Here is a 5,243-nt window from a genome sequence, read left to right on the forward strand (position 1 = left end):
CCGCCCGGCCTCCGGAAGTGCGCCCGCGGCAACCGCCGCCTCCTCACGTCCCTCGTTCTCTGCCCCACTCCCTCCGCCCATCACCACCACCACCACCGCGAGAGCACGGGAAGTGTGTCTGCAGGGCTTGAGATTGTTCTACAGTCACTGTGCAGGGGGCTGAAGACGAGGCGTGAGAACGGAGCCGGGGACGCAGAGCGGCAGCCACGCGCGAGGGGGCGGGGCACAGAGTACCGCGGAGGGCGGGGGCGCGCGTCTCTTCGGGCGGCGCGGTTAGAAGAGCGCATGCGTCGCGGGTTTCGGCCTGTCGCGCTGACTGACGCACGGACTGCCGGGAAGGCGGGGCGGGGCCAACTGTCCCGTGAACGCGGAAGTGGGGCGGGCCTACGCGGAGCACCTGGTCCCTTTCCCTTGGCCCTAAGGTCTCCTAGCAACCGCCGGCTTTCCCGGGTTCTAGGAGAGAGGCCCGGGCGCGACCGGTCCGCTTTACGGATGCCGGTCCTCTGGGCGGGAAACAAGCAACTCAGAGGGGGCCAAGGCCTGTGTTTCCGTCTTCCCGTGCTGAGAGTTCTGTGTCAATACTAGACGAAAGTGGTTTTACTGCGCTCGTCGTTTACTCTTTTCCGCTGTGTTGATGAGGCAGGATCTTCTTTGGGTCGAAAAAGAGAAAGAAAAAGGAGAGAGGCACCCATTTTACCGTTTACCGTCCCCATGAGCCACAGAGAGGTTTACTCGAGGTTACTAAGAGGGAGTCACAGCGTCCACGTGTGTGACACTTCCCAGTACTAACACTTTTTCTTACCACCCGAGACCTAGCTGCTCCAAAGAAACCTTTCCACTCCTTCAACCATTGGAATTCCCAGTTTCAGAACTTCCTGGTTGCTTTTTCCTAAGTAAATCCCATTGGTCTGACTTGGTCATGACTTGAAGCAGACTCCAAGAGGAGCCATTACTCATTTTTGGAACTCATATGCCATCTCTTAAATGGCATGTTGTAGAATCTTGCCAAGTCTGTGGCCAGATTTGCAGCGTCTTCCCCACTCCTACCCTACCCCCATTTTTTTGAAAGCTGGAATCCAGGCTCCAGTCTTGCAGTGAACAACTTGCAAGTTTTCAGTACTCAGGAATGCAATAGTTGCTGCACCAGGAGTCTTGAAACGTATTTTTTGTTGCAAAGATACATTACACACATTCTTAAAATTTATTTTGTTACTACACTCAAATATAAAAGATGCACAAATAAACTCCTGATCTTTTCCCACCCCCATACCTGCTGCCCCTAGCTGTTATTCCCCCATCTGAATTGATGGCAACTCTACCTCATTTGCTCAAGCCAGAAACCCAAGGGCTGTCTTTGACTCCTCTCCTTTCTATCTCACACATCCTCTACCCAGTCTATTGGGTAATCCTGTAGGTTCTGCCTTCAGACTTTATCTAGGATTGAACACCTCCACATCTCTGCAGTCACCTTTGTCTGTCACCTAGACAGACCAGGCCTCTCCCCTTCCCCCACCTCTGCCCAGAAGCCTGGACTTCTCACAGAAGCCAGACATCCTGGCTTATCTCTGCTCAAAAACCCATCATGGAAGAGTGATTGCGCAAGAGAGTGCGCAAGCCATGGAAGCAAGAAGCTGATGTCAACAAAACCCAGAAGAGAAGGGAGAGACCAGCAGATGCCACCATGTGTCTTTCCATGTTGCAGAGGAGCCAAGGATCACTGGCAGCCGGTCTTCAGGAATAAAGCATTGCTTTGATGATGCCTTAATTTGTACATTTTCACAACCTCAAACTTATGGCTTGAGAAGGTTGTCAGGAAATGAGTATGTGTTTACCAAAAACGTGCACCAGAGTCACAGTCACCTTGCAATGCCAGTAACCATCAATGATGTTCCCCCTTGTATTGCTCGGTTACTTGATAATGAGGAAAGCTGGGACTTCAGCATCCCTGAATTGGAAACTGTTACACATAAAAGGCCATTGGTTTACCTGGGCTTAAAGGTCTTTTCCCGGTTTGGAGTGTGTGAGTTTTTAAACTGTTCTGAAACCACTCTTTGGGCGTGGTTCCAAGTGATTGAAGCAAACTACCCACTCCTCCAGTGCCTACCATAACTTCACCCATGCTGCAGATGTCCTGCATGCCACTGCTTTCTTCCTTGGAAAGAGTGAAGGGAAGCCTGCATCAGCTGGATGAGGCAGCAGCGCTGATTGCTGCCACAGTCCATGATGTAGACCACGTGGAGGGACCAGTTCTTTCCTGTGCAGTGCAGGCAGTGAACTCGCTCTGCTGTATAATGACACTGCTGCCTTGGAGAGTCACCATGTAGCCCTGGCCTTCCAGCTCACAGTCAAGGGCAAGTGCAGCATTTTCAAGAATATTTACAGGAACCATTATGGAACACGGCGCCAGACTATTATTGACATGGTTTTGGCAACTGAGAGGACAAAACACTTTTAACGTGAACAAATTTGTGAACAGCATCAGTAAGCCAATAGTAGCTGAGATTGAGGGCAGCGATTGTGAATGCAACCCTGTTGGGAAGAACTTTCCTGAAAACCAAATCCTGATCAAGCGCATGATGATTAAGTGTGCTGATGTAGCCAGCCCATGCCTCCTCTTGGAGCTGTGCATCAAATGGGCTGGGAGGATCTCTGAGAAGTACTTTGCACAGACTGATGAAGAGGAAAGACAGGGGCTACCTGATGCCAGTGCTTGACCAGAATACTTGTAGCATTCCCAAGTCCCAGATCTCCTTCACCGATTACTTCATAACAAACATGTTTGATACTTGGGATGCTTTTGCACATCTGTCAGCTCTGATGCAACATTTGGCTGATAACTACAAACACTGGAAGACATTGGGTGACCTCACGTGCAAAAGTCTGAGGCTTCCATCTGACAGCTAAATCCAAGCCAGAAAAAGAGAATCACAGTAGTGTAAACAAGAGGCTTTCCTTTATACTGAAAATGACAGATGTAGGTTAAAAAGCTAATGTTTAATATTTGACCTTGAATCATTCAAGTCTCCAAATCTCATTTTTAGAAAGTTATGTGCCATGAAGAAAAGTATATGTTTTACAAACTATCACTTAGTAACAGAACAGATATTTAGCAGACTCCTTTGCTCTGTGTCATCCTGTGGACCCTGGTCAAATCGTGGAGCTGATTCATCATAACTAGCAGGCCACAAGAAGCAGAGACTTGGTGCATGTGAGCCCATCCCCCTGGATGATGACCAAGTAGGTTAGCTAGTGTTCAGCTCATCTTTTACCATAAAAGTCACAATCGCTGTTTAGCTAGACTTTTTCCTCAAAAGCATCAGTTGGAAAGATTCATACAAAGCCCATCTGAACAGATATATGTAAGACAGATACTAAATAAAATGAGCAAGACAACTCAAGTCACTGAAAAACTAGTTGGCTTCACAGCCTCCATGGCTGGGTGGTACTTCTGGTCATTGCTGTGATCCCCAAGTTAGAACACAGCCCTGGTATGGTGAGTGCCCTCAGCAGCCTGTGCAGCCCAGTTTCCTGTAAAAAGGATTCATTTTACCAGAAGCCATCCATGATAAGGAAGGAGGGACATCTTGTTTTAGGGGAATCCATGAGCTTCTCTTATTTCTGCTTAAAAAGGCAACCACAAGGCACTGTTGAGTATTATTTAAAAGCCATTAAATCTGAATGCCCTTGGACAAGTCTTTTTAAAAAATTATATATATTTGTGCTTTAAAATTTTTATTAAAACAATCTAAACTATCTGGGTATTAATTAAAAAAAAAAAAAAACATCGTGTCTCCCCAGTTCACTTAAAATAAAAACCAGTGTCCTTACAATAGCTTGCAGAGCCCAAACTGATTGTACCCTCTTGCACTGAAAGCTCCGTTCCCAGTATCTGCATGACTTATTGTCTCACCCCCTTCAGCTCTTTTCTCAACTGTCTGTGTCTCCTTGAGGCCTTCCTAACCGCCCTCTTTACACCTTCCCCTCACCTACAGCACTGCAGTCTTCCTTACCCTGCTCCATTTATTTTGCCCACAGCACTGATCTATCACCTCCTTATATATTTATTATGTTTTACTATTTATTGCCTCCCTCCCATCCCCTACTAAAACTTATGCTCCATGAGGGGAGGCATATTTTGCTGTTTGATTCCCTGCTGTATCCCAAGTACCTAGAACAGTTGCTTGGCCCATAGTAGATGCTGAACAAACATTTGTGAAATACATGAATGAATGAATTTGAACAAATATTTTCATTACTTAGTATCCCAATCCAGGATCCAAGTATATGAACATAGTTGTAAGCATAGTTTACATATTTTGCATTCTGATTTTTTATCATCAAACCATAGATACTGTCCATGTTTCTAAGTATGTTCATAATTATAACCATCATTTTTACTCTTTAAATATACTTAGATTTTATATGCTTATTATAACAAGTCAATGCAGAATTTTATAAAGAAACCGTCTCTATATACATGCACATATAATATGTAACTGATGTAAATTTCACAGTTCAGAGACAGATATACCTGAATTGTAACATCATTTTTATAACGCAAGTCAATTTGTTTAGGCCTCCTTCCCTCCGATAGCAGAAAAATTATATCTAGTTAATTCAAGATAAATACAAGTACTTCATGATTTGTCTTTTCGGAATGTACTAATGCCCTTTCTTCCTTTTTCACCTTCACATAATTGTCAGGTTTTTTTATTATTATAAAGAAAATATACATTCATTGTAGAAAAATAGTAAACCATAAGTAAGCAAGATGAAAATAAAAACTATCTGAAAAACCAGCAACCAGAAATAATCAAGCCTCCCAGATGTTTTCCATTCCTATGTATGCATATTTAGGATTATATTCTGTCCAGCTTTTCCTGCTTAGTACAGTGTTGAACATTTTCTCTCGTCAAACATACTTCTACAGCATTTTTAATGACTGTGTGGTATCCCAATATACAAATGTACCATAATTACCATCCCTGTCTTTGTACATTTGGGTTGTTTCCAGTTTTTCGCTTTTATGAAAACACTTGTAGATAAATCTCTGAACATATTCTTAATTTCCTTAGGATAAAATCCTGGAGCTGGTGTCAAAAGATGAACTCGTTGAAGGCTTTTGATGCATGTTGTCAAAAGATGTACAGATGCTAATGGGCCAGAGAGTCTTCTTTTTTTTTAAATTCAGTTTCATTGAGATATAGTCACATATCATACAATCATCCATGGTGTACAATCAT

The 5,243-nt window shown here is 44.2% G+C and overlaps 1 pseudogene; it reads left to right on the top strand.

Annotated features, from left to right (window-relative positions):
• Positions 1 to 1,672: 1,672 nt before the first annotated feature.
• LOC119519997 lies at positions 1,673 to 2,982 on the top strand (annotated as a pseudogene).
• The last annotated feature ends 2,261 nt before the right edge of the window (positions 2,983 to 5,243 follow it).

The sequence above is a fragment of the Choloepus didactylus genome, chromosome 24 (assembly GCF_015220235.1).
Source record: "Choloepus didactylus isolate mChoDid1 chromosome 24, mChoDid1.pri, whole genome shotgun sequence".
In the NCBI taxonomy this organism is placed as follows: domain Eukaryota; kingdom Metazoa; phylum Chordata; class Mammalia; order Pilosa; family Megalonychidae; genus Choloepus; species Choloepus didactylus.